Source organism: Vicugna pacos, chromosome 31 (genome assembly GCF_048564905.1).
Source record: "Vicugna pacos chromosome 31, VicPac4, whole genome shotgun sequence".
Classification (NCBI taxonomy): Eukaryota; Metazoa; Chordata; class Mammalia; order Artiodactyla; family Camelidae; genus Vicugna; species Vicugna pacos.
In genome coordinates, this window is record NC_133017.1 from 20,041,870 (window position 1) to 20,062,027 (window position 20,158).

General features: G+C 41.0%; 1 protein-coding gene across 22 annotated transcripts in view; it reads right to left on the bottom strand.

The window, feature by feature from the left end:
* ADAM28 (ADAM metallopeptidase domain 28) overlaps positions 1-20,158 on the bottom strand; it is a 308,912-nt gene that overhangs the window by 240,051 nt on the left and 48,703 nt on the right. For 3 of the 22 annotated variants that reach the window (XR_012066069.1, XR_012066065.1, XR_012066058.1), the window contains exon 1: positions 10,844-10,915. The exons of the other annotated variants lie outside the window; for them this stretch is intronic. The gene's annotated coding sequence lies outside the window, so the exon portion shown is untranslated. Of the gene's footprint in view, positions 1-10,843; positions 10,916-20,158 lie in introns of those variants that run through there. 22 annotated transcript variants of the gene reach the window in all.

Sequence of the window (20,158 nt, forward strand, 5' to 3'; positions counted from 1 at the left end):
ATTGTACTCACTTTATTAAGCTCTCTTCAAATTATCCTGTCTGCTTCCTGTTAGTACCATGCCTAATGCATATCTCAGACCTGCTAATGGAGATATGAATCACAATGAGAAGGAGCCAGTGGCAGTGGGAAGACAGAAAATATGGAAGACAAAGCAAGAAATGTGTGATACGACTTTTATCTTGGGTAGAGAGAAGAGTGTGAGTACAGGGTTCAGTCATAAGGACTAGTCTTGAACAGAGGTATCATCTTCTTGGGCTGCAGGAAAAGAGATTACAGTAGTTGCAGATGTAAGTCTATTTGTCAGTATGTGGGCAGGATATTAAGGCTGTTTATACCTTACAATCATGATTTTTTTTAGCGAGGTAGAAGTTAAAGTCATTTGCTGACAGCAAACAAGACAGGAGGAAGATAAAGAACTTGAGGGTTGTGCTGAAAGTCTGGAAGACCTACTACTGGAAGGGAAAGAGCTTTCTGACCAGCTGCATGTAAACTGGATTCAAAGAAAAGCCCAGGTGATTCTGGAGACCAGGATTCTGTTTCATGGCGACAATCACTGTGGTGATTCTTCTCCAGCAGTAATCAGAAGTACCGATATAAGTGTACAAAAAAGGGGATGACAAAAATGATCCAAGGGGCAATTTCAAGGCAGGTGAGAAGAAACAGCTGAGGTGTTGGCATAGTGATTTAATAGAGTAGTGGTTCTGGAGCTAAACAGAAACTCAGTGTAACTCTTCCCAGCCACATCACCTGAGGCAAGCTGTCTTACCTTTCTCAGTTATAGTTTCTGCGTCTATAAATTAGAGATAATAGAATTATCTAACCATCGAGCTTTTTTTTTAGAATGAAATATAAGCATCTATGTAAAGTGGTTAGTAATATACCTAAACATGCTAATAAATATTGTTGTTATTACTAATAAAGTATTGAGAATGGTAGAAAAAATAATAGTTAAATAATGCAACGGAGGTCTAGGCCAAATGCGAAAGAAGTCAAGCCATGGAGGCGGCTAATGGACCAAGGAAATAAAAGGAAATGAGATATGAGATCATGGTGAGGCCTGAGCCCAGGGTACTGGGGTAAGTAGAAGGGATAAAGACCTATAGAGTTGTGGGTAGAGAATGATTATTGGAGTTTATGATTTCAGAGGTGATACACAGCTAGTCCAGGCTAGTGTTGTCAAACGTAGAAGGTACAATGCTCCCCTCCATAGTCTGAAGAGAGCATACACCAGTCACGGCACACAATCCCATTGAAGATGGAAGAGAACCATGAGCCAGGTGACAATATCCTTGACTAATAAAGGAGAATGCCACAAATTCAGACAATAACAGTGGTCAGATTCGCAAAGGGAAGGAAGAAATTGTTGGCGGCATGTCTGTGCCCTGTAAGATGAGGGGACAGCTATCGCTACTCAAGGGAGCCACAAGAAGATGGCATCCTTAGGAGAAGAGCTAGGTTTCAGTTAAAATGTAAAGTGAAATAATCCTGAGCATCAGGCATAAGTGCTTCCTTGATGAAATAATATATGATTAAATTTCAACTTTTCAAGTTTCTAAAACAAATGTGTTTTAATGTACAGTAAATTAAAAGTATGCTTTATTTTTTAAATGGAAAAAGTTAAAATATACATATGATAAAATACTTAAATATATATGCAATAATGAATAATCTCTATTATACATATAAATTTCTATTTTTCTCTTTCTTGTTTCATGAATCCAATGTAAAGTTTCATTTTATAATATGAAGTTTAATACTATACTGACATAAGCAAAGAATTTTACTTGAAGGCACTTCTTTATCACATACCACTCAAAAATAACTAAGTGAATTCTAAACTCCAAAAACAGGTCAAAAGAACTATGAAATATTGCAAAGGGGGCTCATAATTTTAAAATGTAGTCAGGTTAAGCAAAGTTAGACAAAGATGTTAGAAAGAATTTTGTAAAGAACTAAAGATAAAGGAAACTTGAAACTTGTTGATGATGTCCCGGAATGGTAAGCAAGAGGGCAGCCATGAGAAGAGTGACGTAGAAAAAGAGCAGGAAGTGAGTGAGAAGACCGGGGACTAGAGAGGCTGCACTGTAGGTGACATGATGACAGAGATTAGAAGCAAGGTTGGGACTTACTGGACTCAAGGTTTCACTGGTGGCAGGCAGAAGCTTCCAGAGGACCAGAGGCATAATGAACTCACAGAGGGTGGCCTGGCCAATAGACCACAAATTTTATTTGCTCTGGAATCCATACAAAGCTCTTACGAGGTGTTATTTTGGTTACCCTGAGGAGGCACATGGAAATTGTAGTAAGTGTAAGAACCCACCACACCTGAAGGCAGATTCTGCATAGACAGTGGAAATAGCTCCAGGGGCCAACACCTTCTGGTAGAATTCAGTATGACTGCAGTGATATGGAGGTCTGAGATTCATATCATGGCCCTAGAGAGTGTCAGAGGGGGACAGGGCTCTAAAGAGGATGCCACTGGCCACAGGTTAAATAAAGGAGATTAAAAACAAAAATCAACTTTCAATGCCTTTCAAATATCTGTTAAAAACAAGGAAAAGAGGTTTTTAAAAGGTATAAATCTACAAGCACAAAGAAAATAGAAATATATAATTCTCCTTCCCACCCCAGCCCTAAATCAGAAGACTAGATGCTTCTTAGACAGTGGAGTAAGTTTGGCTTAAAGGAACACCAAACTCAGCTGAGAACCAGAGGCCTGATCAGGGACTACAGGAAAATTAACATACTGAACAGTGAGACACACAGTTCCATTCTGTTTGATTCCTAGAATAAAAACAGCCAGTTCCTAAACCCCCAGCAGAAGATGAAAAGACTCTTTTCTGAAAAAACTGACCAGCCCAGTGAAACAGCCTGGCCCAGTAATCCCACAGTGAACCCACCAGCTGACAAGACTTGCACAGAGGTTACCTTTTTAAATTTCACTCCCAAATATTAAATACTGCCACAGATCATCAGATATTTGAGGAAAGCCTAAAAAACGATGGACAGAAACCAAAACAAACAAAAGGCCCTGAAGGAGAGAGTGGGAAAAAAAAAGTTTTAACTATGATTAACGTCCTCATAGAGATAAAGAGAAGACAACGAATCTGTGAAACAGAACATGATGCTATTTTTAACAAGGAACATTCCAAGAACAAGAAAAATTCTTGGAAATTAAAAACAAGAGAGCACAAGTTAAACACTCAATATAAGGAAGCTGAAAGAGAAGAAAAATATTTTAAAGAGTAAAACAAAGACAAATATATTTAAAAACAGAAGCTAAAAAACTATGAAATTTGGAGAATCAGACTAGTGTGTTCAATATCTAAACATGTTGGTACCCAGAAAAAATTAATTTATCAGTAGTACAAAACAGTCACAAAACTACAGATCATGACTTTCCAGACTGAAAGAGTCTACCAAGTGTCCAACATAATAAATATCTTTTAAAACATTCCCACCATAGCATATCATTATGAAATTTCACAACTCCTAGGATAAAAAGAACCAAAACACTTTCCAAGAGAAAATACAAATCACATCAGGGATAGAAAACAGAGTGGCAATGAATGGGCTTCTCAACGGCAACTCTGGAAGTTATGAGGTGATGAGTCAATTCCTTCAAAATTCTGAAAGAAAATAACTTACCTGGAATTCTATACCTAGCCAAAATACCAACCTAGAAACTAAAATAAAGATATTTCCAGCCATGTAATATGCTGGAAAATGTATGTCCCAAGCTATGGAGTAATACTGTCTGCCAAAACAGTGGAGCACCCCAGGAGAGAGGATAACTCAGAATCTAGAAAGTGTAATAGCATCAGGAACAAAGAGAAGATCCTCAGTCTCAAGAGTTAAAATTTATAAAGAATCAAGAATCAAAGTATATCAGCCTTTTAAGAGCAATCATTCACGCTAGAAGAAAATACAGCATTTAAAATTCTTTAATTTCAACTAAGAATTTTTTATGCAACCAAACTATCAATCAAGTTAGAGTTGGTAAAGACTGGTTTGTGCCCAGGCTATACAGGGTTAGATGCTGAGACTGTCGCTTCTTCCTGTGGCTATGGGAAAGCTGGGGCTTTCTACCACACAGCCATAGCCTAGACATCACCGCTCCCTACTTACACCATTTGCAAGCAGAGTTACTATAAATGGAACAAACTGTGCACTGCACAAGTAAGGGAGGTAGAAATTGGAATTAACATAAAGCATGACGTCAGTGCTGCTCTCTGGAGCTCTTCAGTTTTGGAACTTGTCACAATCATATCAAGTAGGAAAAGATAAGCTTCTAGCAGTTTAGGTTTGAAGATTACAAACTTTTGAAATGATATTCAGTATCACATGTTAAGAAAGCACCAGACAGAAATCTGCCACTTAACAAATAAGCTCAGTTATCATAATTATAATGCTGTGGATCTATGCCTGCTGACTATTTCAATGTATACGTGCTGATCATGTTTTCCCCTTTTTTTTTTAACAGTCTATCAATTCTCAATAAATGTGGAAAGAGTGTAAGCAATGGCTTTAGATGCTTCAAAGAATTACTCATTCTGAATTTTAAAACATCATCAAAACTGTTATCTATTATTCATTAGGAAAAGCACATGCTATGATCTCTTTGGGTGGGGTAGGGATTAAAGAATGAAGTACAATGTGGGAATCACTGGATTGCATTTCAGAGGAAGTCTCCGGGTTTGATGTCTGAATTAGCCAATCTGAAAGTGAAAACCACAAAGCAAAGCACACACCAATTAAAATTCAAAAGAAAAGCAAGTAGAAAATATTTCATCAGAGAACTTCAAAACATCAGAAGATATTACAAACTGACTATCAGGATACTCGAAGGCCTTAGAGGCCTAAATAAGAATTTAGAATATGACAGTTATTTTAAACAGCATTCAAGTACCATCACATTTATGCTTTTTCCAATTATTAAAATCTCCTAAATATATCTTACATATTTCACCTTCTCCACCTTTTCATAAATCTGACCCTTCACCTGAAGTACCTTCCCTACCACCCAGACCCTACCCAACCTTCAGAGCCAAGTGAAAAGATCAATAGATTCACCTAAGCGTTTCCTGACCTCCCCATCCCATAATTTTTGCTCTTATCTTTTGCAGCACCATTTATCAGGGTATTGAGGCATAGCTAATGAAGTAGCAGGTCTTATTTCTTCATGGAGGCTTTAAGCTTCTTGAGAGCAAAGCGCTTACCTTGGCTTCTATGTATCCGACAGCACTTAGCTGAGTGCTGGGATATATCAGACGCTCAGTACAGCCTCACCAATTATTTTTCTATGTGATATAAGAGAAAAAGGGATGTTCCCTTCTCTATCAGGGTAAAGTATTTATTTAGAAGCATGATATACAACCATAGATTATTCAAAATACTGGATAAAGAAAGTAGCTCTTGCCTAAAAAGGAATATAAAATTCCGTAATCATATTTTTACATACATTTACATCATTTTTAGATTATAGCATAACAATATAAAACGTGTCTAAAATATGGCTACAGTTTTACCATAGAAGCTGCCTTTGAAACTCTTCATCATGACACACTCATTTTCCACGACGTTACACTCTCTTAGTTTTCCTCCTAGCAGTCTAGCTATTCCTCTTTTTTTTTTAATTGAGATATAGTTGATTTACAGTGCTGTGTTAGTTTCTGGTGTACAGCATAGTGATTCAGTTATACATATTTATGTACGTATTCTTTTTCTTATTCTTTTTAATTATGTTATTACAAGATACTGAATATAGTTCCCTGTGCTGTACAGTAGGACCTTGTTGTTTCCTCTTCTGTTTCAGTTAGGAACTCTTCATCCACTTGATCTTGAAAAGTGAGAGCTCCTCTAACCACATTTTTAGGCTCACTTTTTACTCCACACTGTTTTCTAGGCCATCTTTTACCTAAGCCTATGGTCTCATATACCATGACAGTTCTACAATTTACCCCTACAGCCCAGACATCTTTTCTGAGCTTGAGAATTATACAGCCAACTACCTCCTCTCTTTGAATGCCTCACAAGCACTTCAATTTAACCTACCCTAAATTGAACTCAAGATCTACTCTCCTTCTCAAAATAGAATAAGCAGTTGTGCATGGCAGAAGCCCTGGTTTTAGAATGTGGTTAATTAATTCCAATGGAAGTTATCATAATTCTACCTTTGGGTACAAGGATGAATCAGCCAACAGATGTGTGTGGTAACTGTTTCATCACCTGCCCTGCAGTTAAGTTTCACAGTGAGTCACTTTAACAAGAACTGGAGTCAGGAGTCAACTTAGGGTAGAAAACCAGGGAGAAATCCTGAGTCAATAAGAACGAACTCTGGGACAGTATATGTGACATGACACGTCAGGGGGAAAAGAAGAGTTGATACGAAGGTTTTGAATATGAAGTCAGTACAAGAGATGGCTGGAGAGAAATGTATGAAAACAGAAGCTTAATGTCAAAAAGAGAGAAACCAGAGATGAGCTGTAGATAACTCTAGAATAGACCTCAGGGTTGGAGGTAGTAGGAATACAAGGGTTAATTTTGCTAGTGCTGTACTTAGAAGCCAGTGCACTGGGGGCCATGAGGGCTCGCTCACAGGGTTTGTTTTAGAGGCTTTGCTGTGAGGTGCTCCTGGAACTGCTCTTCCAGTCCTTTACAGTGCTGTGACTTTTCAATGCCAAAGAACAATGTGGGCAGCTGATAAAAGAAAATATAGGTCTTGAGCATCTATTACACTCATTTGTTGAAACAAACATCTTGGCTCATTCACAATCAAAATCACCTCCCTTTTTGACAGGGAAGTCGAGTACCAGGATTTTTTTTGTTAATCAAAATAACCTGAGTAATAGTCTCAGCTATTCTCTCCCTTCGTGTCAAAGGCAGGCTGAATGCAAGAAAGGCATCTGTGACTAATCAAAACAGGTTCACCACCACCCCTACTCCTCCAGGCCCAAACACGTAACTGGAAGTTTCTCTGGCTGTGATGGAGCCTAAATCTCATTACAGAGAGTTTATCCAAGGCCTCCAAGATGAGGAGCATGACCCATGGCCATTTTAAGACAGCAAAAGCGGACATCCAGTAACCCATGAATAAACAGCACTCTCTTAGGCATTCATCTTTAATTCTGTGTCCACATAAAACCCTGAAAAGGCAGAGAAGAAATTGATGGTTGAGTACACATACTATTCGGAGATCAAGTCTCTCCCTGCACTTATTTTAAACCTAGTTAAGAGTGAATGCTACAGTGACACTGATGAGAAGGAGAAGAAATCTAGGGTTTGAAAGACTTCAATACTAGATGGGAGGAAAGACCACGGGGTCCATCTCCTTCAAATGCCAAGGCCCACAGAAACACTTTCACAGAATGTTCTCTATGCATCTTACATTTTTAGCAGAGTGCCAAGCCAAGTTTACTCTCCCAGCCGAGTCAAAGGCTGAGCCTGAGAGCCGAGCTTCCCCTCAGTAACTATACCACAAGGATGGGAACATACCAGAAGCAGCAAGTTCCTGGCTCCAGGCCAGCTGCTCTATTACTTATTAACTTATTTCATATAGCCTTCAGCATGGCAAGAAAAGCTTCCTTTAATTATCAACAGGAATGAAGAAGCCACAAGGGGGAATCTGAGCCCCAGAACTGCGGCTGCGCTGACTACACCCGGGCTCTTATCAAAGCTGACATAGGGGCCGGGCTGTGCACATACAGCGCTGGGAGCCGCGGGCTGTGCGCGTGCGCGAACGGGGAAGGCATCACTCTGTGCTGGGTAATTGTACTGGAATGAACTCTCAACCAGGATTTTTCAGTTCTTCTTCTGTCCTCTTCTTCCAGTTCAGGCCATTTGAACACCAAAGTCACCAGAGACAGAACAGACAGACAAGATGCAAACTTTACGTGCAGGTGGTCAGCATGGCAGGGCAAGGAAAAGACCGGGGGGTGGGGGTGGGGGTGGGGGTTGGTAAGCAGAGGCACTGGCTAAAAGGCAGCCTCAAGACTTGATATAAGTACTAAAAATTACCATCAGAGTCCTCTTATAAAGAAGCAGAGGAGGGAAGATGGGCTGGAGACCACTTGGGAAACCCTGCCCCTGATCAATCCTGTCTGCCCCTTGGGGTTTCACGGTGTCTAAGAGATCAAAGTTGGAGGATCACATCCTGTACTACCTTCTCCCTGAAGTTACTAACACCTGCTCATGAATGTGTTTGTCTCAGTTTTACCTGTAAGAGCATTTTAAGGAGAGAAGTGGAAAGAGGTACAGGAGAATCTTCAAAAAAGATGTTGGGAGTATTGACAACAAATCACTCACTCCCTGATTTCCCAGTCCATAAAATTTCCAGAATCAGGGGATCTTCTGATTTTGTGTTACGGTACAATTCTGTTGTGAGAAATTTGTTATGCATGCCTCCAGTTAACCACCCGAGAGAAGACATACTTAATGCAAGGCAAGGGGAGTAGGTAACAAGCAAATGTGGGGAGAAGGTGAGAAGGACCTGTTTCCATGGGCACCTGCAGAAGAAAGTAAGCTCCCCTGTTTGCAGAAAACCCTGGCACACATGAAAAGGCCACCAGGACCTAAAAAACCCTCACGGCACAGAACTAAGATGTTCTACTGGTGGGAAGAAACACTCTGCCAAGAGTCAGGTCAGGCTCTCTCATGTGATGGCATCACAGTGAAAGGTAGATGGTGTGGAGACTGTCTACGTGTCAGATGGCTGGTGAGAACTTATGTCACTCTGGAGAATGAGAAAAGCCCCTGCTTCAAGCACGCTTGTAGGAAAGAGGTGAACTATAAAATTTTGACACTGAAAATTTGGAGAAACAGAGCAACATTTGTCAAGCTGTGTTGAAAGAAAATGACCAGCTGGGTCAGGGGGTGACATTCATGATCTTTGACAGGACAGATCCTGAAACAAACAGGCATATGTGGATGGGACCTATACTAGGAGAATGTATTAGGGGAAAGAGAGAATGAAAAGAAGAGAAAAGAAAAGAAGTATTTTTTTGTTTGTTTTTACAAGAACCTAAGTTGTAATGGTAAAAATGTTTAGCTTGCTGGACAGAGAAAAATAACTACCAATTTGTATAGCATGTCAGTGGATTTATAACAGGAAATACCTGTGAAATCAAGTATATGGAAGCACTGTGACAAAATGTTATACATGTTATTAATACAACTGAGTATGTCCCCCTTATTTTACATTTTTTTCTTTTTTTTTTGCCCCTTTCTTTTGGGGCTTCTTTCCATTTTCAGACATCTTCTGAACTTCCCTGTCTTAAAAATCATCTCAAACAATATAAAAAATTTTATATTTTAGTGTTTTCTACTCTTCGACCATTTCATCTTTCATTCCCCTGTAATAGTCCAAAAAGCTCTGCACACATGGCCATCACGTGCGACCTTCAGTTTCTCTCCATGTCCTTCTTCCTGCCTGCCCTCACTTCCTAATCCCCAGCTATCTGGCTTTTACCTCTTGGCTGCTACTGAAATGTATTATATTTCCATGGGGTAATAGTGTCCTTTCAACGACCCCTACACCCCTTTTCAGGCTTTGTCCTTTTAGTTTCTCTGCCACATTTGAAACTGTTGAAAGCCTCATCCATCTTGACTTGTCCTGGGATTCTCCCCTTTCTCCTTTGTTGTGTCTTCCTCTGCATGTTAGTCTTCTCTGTGTACAGCTATTACGCTTCTTCCTACAGTATGGCTGGCCCGTGAACAGCGTGGTTTGGAGTACACCAGTCTGGTACTACAAGGATTTTTTTTCATCAGTAAATACTGCAGTTCTGTACAATCAGGGATTGCTGAATCTGTGGATGTGGAACCCTGAATACAGAGGAACTACATACAGGGAGGGCCGCCTACAAGTAATACAAGTAATAATAAAAATGGATTTTTGACAGGACAGAGGGTTGGCATCCTTAACCCCTGTGTTGTTCAGGGGTCAACTGTATAGCAGACCAAGGCCATCCCTTTGAGTCTTATGCTTTGGAGATACATTTCTGTTGTTTCTGACCCAGAGAAAACATTTAAGGACACAGAGCTTGACCAGGGTCCAGGGAAACCCTTAAGTTCTCATGTTGCTATTGTTTTCCTCAGCTTTACTAGGACCGATATGAATCACAAAAACCTAAAAGATGCATTTACTCTGATCAGCCTTGATTCTTTTGTCTCAACTTTGTCTCCACAAATGGTGTGGCTTTGTAGATCGTGTAGCAGATGGCTGGGAGACAGGATTCTCTTAATTACTTCCACTCTCTGTTCCCTGATTTTTGAAAGCAAACAAGTCCTGAGTTTTAGTCACCATCATCTATGTAGGACGGACCATCAATACACACCATATCTACATCAGTACACAAGACAAAACCAACAAGCAAACAAAAATACTTTTGACAGTAAATGCCTCTTGAGGTGGAGGGGGCAGGAAAATCAGGTCATTTGGGAAAAGGGGCAGGAGAGAGAGTTACTTTTCACTAAAGTTTCTATATCTCTTCTCCTGTGAGCTGTGTGCATGCAAAAGTAATTTTTAAGGAGAAAATGCATAAAATATGCTAGACATTGCTGATTTAAAGAAGTAGAGGTTCCTGGTCTCAAGGGGCTTACAACATCATTAAGGAGACAGAACATCATTTTAAAAGAAAAGAACAGATATTTTATACTGGCCCCTCCACTAACTGGCTGTCAAATATTAGCCAAGTTATTTAACTATTCTGACTTTCATTTCTTTACCTGTGGAATGAGGAGACCGAATAAAATAACAACCTGTTTCATTCATTATCTATTCAGGAAATGTTTAGTGAGCACTGTGTTAGTTGGCTTTTGCTCTAAAACTATCCCAAACTTAGTACCTTAAAATACCAACTATTTATTTAGCTCACAACTGGGCAGAGTGGCAATCTGGGCAGGGCTCAGCTGTGTGGTTCTTCTGCTAATCTCGGCTGGGGTTCTTTCATGTGCCTTCAGTCAGCTGTCATTCAGCCAAGGTGGCTCTGCTTCTTGAGGGGTGGCTGGCTGTTAACTGGGTCAACAGAGGGCAGCATGTCTCTTATGTGGTCAGCGAGCCTGGACTTGTTCACGTGGCAACTCAGAATTGCAAGAGTAGCAAGAGAGCAAAATCTCAATGAAAAAGCACTTTTTGAGTCTCTGCTTGCATCACGTTAATTAATGTCTCATTGACAAAAATGGGACATTGACAAAAATTCAGCCCAGATTTAAAGTGTGGAGAAAGAGATTCTAAATGTGATAAGAACTATAAAATCAATTACAAGGGGCTACAGAAGAGGGAGAAGAAGAATTTGTGGCCATTTTTGCAGTCTACTACAATCATCTTTTTTGTGCCAAGTCCTTACCTTCAAGGAACTTACATTTTATTCTTTCTGCCACAAAGTTTCTACTTCTAGAAAATAATAATTAGAAAAATCTGGGATGAGAAGGGTCATGGGGCAAATCTCAGAAAAGAAATTAATTCCATAGAATTATTAAGGTTAGGTAAACAAAACCTCCCTGAGAGACACTATTTTGGCCAGACTTTCCAAAATGTTTATTCAGCTTTTTGTTAAATTTTTGTCTAAAAAAATCTATTTACCGACCAAAATGACAGCATTACTGTGTTTGGATTCTTTAAGAGTTAAGGGAAGCAGCAATTGTTAACTGATTTCCCTTATTGGGGCTCACGGATTTTTTAAACTACAGCTTGCAGAGCAATAAGATATATGACCACTGGGAATGGCAGGAATCAATCAATTAACAATGAGTTCTAAACACACGCAGTGTTCCTAGCGCTGGCCAGACACTGCAGGGATAAAATGAGGCAAAATACCATTTCTTCCATCTGGAAGCTTGGCATGCAGTTAGGAAAAAAAAAATTGAGACAGCCAAAGAAAGATAACAAACACTACCAGGTAGCAAATGAAATGAAGATGTTGAATCCACAGTCCCCTCCATGTATATAGTTTCTCCAGGTGTTCCAGCTGTTCTTACTCTATCTACTCCCCCATTTCCTGCTGTGTCAAGTGTCCCATAGTAAATTACCCTGTGCAGAGGAAATGTTACTCAGCCTGACATCACTGTGCTCTATCACACCCTCTCACACACCTGCTCACAACCTCACATCCCTCACAGACCTGTCATCACCCACAAAACACTCCCCTCCTCTAGCCTGTACATCAGCCTATAAATTCACATCCTAATTTTTCCATGTAAATAGGACATTCCTCCCAAACGCACAAACCCAGAATGGGGAAGAGATGTCACTTTAAAAAAAAAAAAAAGGAATTGTGGGAAATATGTACTAGGAAAAATTTCTACTTTTCCTCCTTTACAGTAACTCTGAAGAGAAACCAAAGTCTATGTGGATAATGACAAAAAGGGCAGAAGAAACTTCAGAAGGGAGGGCTGCCTAATGGACAGAACATTTTCCTAGGGATCAAAAGCGCTGAGTTCTAAAGATGAGGTCAGTATTTTCTTATGGATAATTTGGGGCACGATCATTGTGACTCTGACTTACCTTTCAAATGAAAGTCATGAATATTACATCTCCCCCATTTACCTCATAGGTTGTTATAATATTCCAGTGTGATAAGTATGTAAAATCATTCTATAAAATGTAAATTACTGCATCAGTAGGTTAATGGCTCTATCTAAAACCAGGGATGATACTTAAAATATTTACTGACTGATGTGACGTTGACATGGCCTCATCAGAGAGGATGCATAGCAGTCAGAATAAACACTTAACCAGCAGAGTGTCAGCCTTGTCTCAGCAGATCTACAGGTAACATAGTGGGGAAAGTGGTATAGCCAGTAAAATATGCACATGGACAAAATCTTCTGTGGGGCCTGCCCCCTTTAAAAACAAGTATTTGTTAAGTCCTACATAGATTGCTAACAGTAATATAATTTTTTTAAACTTTGAAACTTTTATTTTGAAAATTTTAAAAAGCATGAGCAGAATAAAAATTAATAAAATGAATCAAAATGTGATTTCAGTAGTCACATCGCCACACACTTTTAAGCACCGTTCACCATGTAAAAGCATAACAACCATCTAGAAGACTTCCACATACATTCACCTCTAAACCAGCTACACGGCAAACGGCCAGCACCTGCCGTATAAGCACCCTGTCCTCGCTGATGCTGGATGAAGCTTTGTTTCCTTCAGGCTAATGATCAAAGAGGTTTCAGAAAATATTACCTACCCATCAGGAGATACCCATCAGCAGCATCTTTTTGCAAGTGACTATAAATCAGGTATGTGGCACTCAAAACCAGTAGACTTCAGAGTAACTAATATGTGAGATGTGTTCTCATAGGAAATTTAAAAAGCCTGAACTTAGGACCCATAAATGCCTAAAAGCCCCACTGCTGGGACTGGTGCCTATCTAGGCATGTCTGGCAAACCAATGTGGTAAACTTGCCAAATGTCTATTTGAATGAATGATGAAGAAACCTCCCAGGGGAGAATTCATTCCAAGGGAAGAGAAGGTCAAACAGATAAGAATGGCCAATGGGGTCAGGGAAGGGACAACCCTAATGTAAGAGTGGTGCTGTCACTAAACTCTGAATCCTGTGGATGTGATCGGGGTAGATGGCTGCAGGAGGGAGAATTTGGAGTTTTCAGCTGCTACATTTGGGGCCATAAGCTGGACTGCTTTGGTAAACCTCTATGCCCCCCACATCATCACCCTCCCCACCAACCTCTGAGACCTCACTCACCCAAGACAAAAACAGCTCTGCAAGAGACAGCATTGTGGCATCCAGAGGGTGCAGGTGTACCCAGGAGAAGCCCCACAAGTGCCCAGCAGATGGCAGTGGTGCCTGGCCCAGGTGGTGGGGTCTGTGGATGTCGTGCACACCAGAAGAAAATTGCTCAGTGCCCGGCAGACACCACATGGCAGCTCACTGGACTCCAGAACCCGGGCTGGAAGCAGCATGAAGGAAAGGGGAGTCCAAGGACCCAGAGTACACATCAACCATTGAGAATGTTGGCTTGTCCCCTCAGCTCAGGGCTCAGGCCTGGGACTTAGCCTCTTTTCCATCTCCTCTCATTTTTAGGTGGTTTTTAGAGGCCATCTCAATGCCAGCGACTTCAGTTTTGTATCTCCATCCCAAACCTTTCCACTGCCCTCCAGACTCATATATGTAACTGGCTGCTGGGTATCTCCATGTGGACACCAAACTGAAAATATCCAAAATAGAACTCCTAATCTTCTCCCCTCAAACACATCTTCAACCTGCAGCCTTCTGTATCCAAGGCGGTGGGGCCTTCCTCCTCCAAAGCCATCAGACCAAAACTCTTGCAATCATTTTTAACTCCTGTCTTTTCCTCACCTTCACATCCAATTCGTCAGCCAAGACTAAAATCCAGTAACTTCTTACTGTCTCTGCAGCTTCCACTTTGGTCTAAGGAACTACATCTCTTACCCGATCACTTCAACACACTGAAGCATGAAAATGGAACTCAAAGGCTTCTCTCTCTAGTGCCAGAGGACAGGGGGAAAAATAGGGCAGCAATCTGGTTTCAATTAAAATCCTGAAATCAGAAAACTCATAAAGTGACCTCCATGAGGACATGAGTGTTAAAACATCCCTCAAGTAGAATTAATGGCACAGGATCCCTCCCATCAAAATCTTGCCATTGCTCTAGGACTCAGCATACTGCCATCCTCATGTGCAATGTTTCTGAACAACACTAGCCTGTAAGGACCTTTCCTGGGCCTGAAATCTCACAGAGCTTCGAGTACGTATATTTTGTCTAGCGTTTGATTACAGTCTGTCTTGGATTGTGCGTTAATCTTTCCACGTGTTAATCTTGCTGCTCCAGCTGGATAGTGAGGCAGAGGTTCGGCTGGAGCCAACAGTGGGATTCGGATACGTCTGAGCATCTGGCCTGTGTGATGACTGATAGCTGCGGCCACCATAAGTTACTTGCATAGGAGATCTTTGCTGAAGATTTTGAGCACGTGAGTGTGTGCATTCCAAGGTGGGTGAGGGTAAGATTGGGAAATGGAGAGTCTGGTGTCTGACTTCAGATATCAGTTCCCTTCTGAGCCTGAGGATTCAGGTCTGAGCCCAGTAGAGAGATTCGCTAGCAGAGCTAAGGGAATTTTTTTTCTTGAGGCAAGGGAGCTAAGCTACTCTGCTCTGATGCCCATGTGATAAAGAGAAGCAGAGAGCAGGCACACTGAGCACGCTGCCTGCTTTTCAAGGTCTCAGCTCAGTAGGGAGGTTCAGGGAGGGTCAGGGCTGCAAAAAGTGGATTTGGTTCCTATTAAAAAAAAAAAAGAATCACAGACCCCCTTCAACGACAGGTGGGCTAAGCTATTTACTACCAGTTTATATTGGCAGTTCACATAGTGGGGCTGATTCCTGGCTGAATCTCCAAGTCCAATCATTTGGCCCAGCTTCTCCCCACTTCTGCTACTCTGGTACTTGCTGGGTTGGTAATGCTGGGATAGAGCAAGGGCACCCAGAAGGGCACGATGGCAATAGCAGAGGTCTGGGGCTGCCCTCAAATGATATCAAGCACATGGGAGTTATTGAGGGTAGCAGGGAACTGAGTGAGGTTGTTTAAGTTTCCACCTTTTTCAGGGAGTTAGCCTGATCTGGAGAAATTTAAATTATTCCTTTCACAGTGTCCTCCTTTGAATTCACAGGCCAGTGAGGCACAAAGCTGATGCAGTCAGTAAGTGGAAAGTCCAAGCTGTTCACTTCTCTGGAGCTTCAGAGACCATTAACACAGTGGCTGCTGAGTGCCTTTGGGAGGACACATTCAGGCACAGTGTCCAATACTGCATCTGGGGCCTCCAGCAACTAACTTCTCCTTAGAGTTCTAATTCCAGATGATGCTCTGGAACCTTCATGTTCATGTCACTCAGTCTCTCACTCCGTTCTCATGTGTCACTCTCCCAATCACGACACCTAATGGACTTTGCTCTGGGCCTTCCTTCCTGAACTCGGATTTCTTCCATCAGGAGAGACACTGTGTCTTAGATACCATGTCTTCTGTTTCTTAGAGAAGAGCTGGCCTAATGGCTTTTCCTAATGTTATTATTATCCTATTTTTCAACCTAGGGAAATCAACTCCATCTCATAGTTTGGTTCTGGCACAACATAAAGAACAGGCTAATACCCTGTCCCCACCAGGAGTTTTTCCTGACCTGGTCATTCAAAAATTGTGGCATAATCTGATAGACATTACAAAGGTCTGGAAAAAGCACATTCCACCCTACATTGACTTTTAATTCTTATTTCTTTTTTACTGGTATATAATTAACAATAAAATGGACAGACCTTAAGAGAATTCAGAGTTTTGACAACTGAATTCACCACATAACCAGCTAAAACAAGATATAAAATTACGGGTATTAGAGGAAATCCATCAGCATCACTGAGGACAAAATGGTCAATCTGGGTTCTACCTAGGTTCTGCCTGAACTAACTTTTATGGCACACAGAGTGGATTTCCTGAGTAAATGATATTTGAATAGATTCGTAGAGGAAAGAATCTCAACACTGATCCTGTCCAAGTCTGACGCTAATTTGGGGTTCAGGCATATAGTAGATTCATATACATCTTTAGATATTTTCTGATTATAAAGGTAACATGTTTATTGTAAAAAAAAATCATACAATACAAAAAAATCTAAAAAAAAGGGCTATTTTATAAATTCAAAATATTATTTCTTTGTAATACAAAGAAAAAACTCATCTATAATCTTATCATCCAGACAAAAACCAGTGTTAGCTTTGCGTTTCACAATCTTCTTTGAAATAAACATTTTATAGATTAACAGATATGTGTATATGTACTTTTTTTAAAAATGGGATCTTACTATGCATACTGGTTTATGTTGTTAGGTGAAATAGAGCTTCTGACTTAAAGTTCAGCACCCACAGCCCAGCCTCTGTGCCTCTCTCTGCAGGGACTCTAGCCCACTGGAGAAGACAGGCTTAGAGTGGCTCTCAAGCGCACCTAGTCCAGGACCCAGCGTCAGGAGACGTCTGTAGCCAAAGCCCGTCCAGCATCTTATAAACTGTCTGGGAAACGGACAGGAACATTCTGAATGTCAGATTCAAGACTCGTAAAACATTGCAGGAAATTTAGATATTAGGATGCAGAAGTCTCTGTCCTGTGGCCAATTATCAAGCTCCCTGTGTGAACAAATGCTTCTCAGCAGTTCCTGGCACGAGACACTTGCCGCTGATACCCTAGTTGCCTGCCTGTGAAGATCAGTGTGGGGTTGTGCGAGTCCTTCTAATCCTGTCATGGAAACTCAGTGTGATTCTGAGGCTCTGCACTGAGAAATTGGTTTTCTAAGACACAAACGGCTACAGTATAAACCAGTAAGATGAATTTCTATGGGCAAATATATTCAAGGTCATTATTTAATCTGTTTCTTTGGTTAATGTTTCCACAGATCTACAAATTCCATGTTTCCAATTTTCTCCAATTTGATCTGAAATCCCTTTTTGAACTTCTTGCAAAGAAACATTAGCTTTTTAGTCTTCAAGTAACAGCCTTTTCCCCTACAAAATATATATACATATATTCCCCCTCTTGAACAGAGCATAGATCTCAAGAAAAATGAAGTAACAAGAGATTCTCTCCAGGCGATATGTAAGTGAGGGGCTGTGTTGACAAAGGGTTGGGAGGAAGAAAAGAAAAAAAAGAAAGAAGAAATGGATTCCAAATGAATTCAGCAAAAGAAAGCCCTGTGATTCAGCAAAAGAAAGCCATAGATGATCATGTGCAGCTTGCAGACACATATAACTGCAGCTGGGAAAAGACTGCTCCCTCATCTCAATCTTCTCAGCCTGCCAGAAGCAAGGAACATTACTCATAAGCTATTCTTTCTTTCTTTTTAGGAAAGCAGCGGCTCCAAGGGGAAGAACCCAGGCTGTCTAAAAGCAGCTCCCTATGAAGAAAAATGAGAACAATTAAGCCCTAAACCTGTACAAGAAACTTTAACAGCTGAGACTCTCAAACGAAAACGGAGATGATGCTAATGATTATGTTTTATAGCCTCAACATGCCTTACATCTGGAAGAGTTCCAAAGCCCTCAGCAGGTCGTCACACTGATAGAAGGGGCCCCTGCTGAGACACAGCTGCTTCTGGGGAAGAGCCGGCATCTGGAGAACAGCTGCGTATCAGTCCCCCCAACTCACAGAGCAGGAAGGCAAGAGAAGCCTTCTGCAAGGGCACCCCTTCCACCTGGAGCCTCCCTCTGCGGCTCCCAAGATTCCGGCAGGCTGAGGCATCGTATTTCCTAACTGATGGAAATGCAGTAAAAGCTTAACTATCTGTCAACTTCGGGGAAGGAGGCAGTCTGGAGAGCCACCCTTTCTAGTTAGCTGAAGGGTTTTTGACACATTTAACCATTACAGATGAAAACTTTTCTAAAACGCATCCTTGCATTCCCTGCCCTTGTCAATTCAAATTAACCATAAATTCCTAATATTACACCTTCAGTTCATCCAATATCCATTAACATGAAAAGATTTACGGTGTATCAGTGGGCTTTTGTTATAAAGAGGCTTCCAAAGCATCCTCTGTGTCTACTGTTGTGCGCATGCTTACACACACGTGCACACCCCCGCTCACTCACACACACGTACTCACACAGGCTTCAGGGGTAGGAAGGAGGAAGGGAAGGGGGGAGAGAGAGAGAAGAAATGACACTGGCACAGGAATTTGCAGACTATATTACTAGTTCCACCCTTCCATTAACTAGCAGTATGACCTTGAAATAGTCACCTCAACTTCCTGTGCCAAAATGAGGGCGGAATCACTAGACATACTTTAAGGTCTGATCAAATTTTAATCTTGGTGATTCTTTAACAATTATATTGCTCCAAATTCATTCCTTCTTTCTCCTTCTTTCTCTTTCTATTCTTTTTTTTCTTTCCTCTTTCCTTCCTTCCTCCTCTCTCTCAAGCTCTCTCCCTGTCTCTGTCTGTGTCTGTGTCTCTGTCTCTCCTCTCTCTCTCCCCTAGTTGTTCATTATTTGACGTTTTATAATACATGACCCAAGTAAATATGAAATGCAAGACAGTCAAATGATCTCCAAGGTATCATATCCGTGTCTGACACTAGGGCGTGAATCTTCAATAAGATGGCATGGTATCTGCCTAGGGATCTTAAATCTTGTCAAAACATTGTCATCACACTTTTTAATGATCACATTTCCTCTGTTTCCCCCTTGTATTTGGAAATTACACATGTTGGGAAGACAGGAAAGGGAAAGATTACCATGGGCCCAAATAGCCTGAGAAGGCTTCTTAGCAGCAGTGGATGAGACACCTAAGATTTGGATTAGAAAAAAAGGGGTAAGGGAAAAATACACTAGCTGGGGCTGCAACACGCAAGGCAAAGGCATAGGGCCGAGAACAGACCTGGTCTGCACAGGGCATTGGAAGACCCAGAGCAGGAATCACACCCTTGGATGCCCACGGGCACAACAGTCAAGAGTAGTCCAAACTGCAGTGAACTCCAGAGTCCAAGCCCAGCCTCAGGACTTCAACTTACATTTTATAAAATATTTATTGAGCAAAACAAATAGGTCTCCAGGCAAGATATGCCCATAGGATGACAATTTGTGACCCAGCATAGTTATTTAAATGGCTTGCTGTTTTATCTTTCCAAAAAAAAAGTAAAAGAAATAAAAATTACATGGCCTTCATAAAAAAAAAAAGCATCCACTTAAGGTCTTGATGAATAAAATGTGATGAGGTTAATTTTAAATCCCTTTTATGCTATCTATCTCCTGAAGAATTTTTCCATTGTCCTTGTACAATAATGTGAGTTATCACACTAGAGATTTTTTTTTTTTGGCTCATCTATAAATAGCTCCTTCACCCCTAACCCAGGGATGACAGCTCACTTTTATTATTTAAGCATGTCTCCAACTGTGAAAAAGTTATTTCCTGGTAGTCCAAACTGCCACAGCAATACTGCTGTCAGTTAGCCTGAGATGCATATGTTGGGCAAATGTTGCAAAAGAGACAGTTTCTGTCCTAAGGCTTTTTTTCTGATTCAGCAAAAGAAGAAAGAACGAGAAAGAAAACTGGCATCATACGGCTGGGAAATCTTGGCAGCCAGTGCTAAGGATAATTACCAAAATCAGGAGCCAGAAGGGTTCATGTTTTTTCTTCAGAGTGTCCC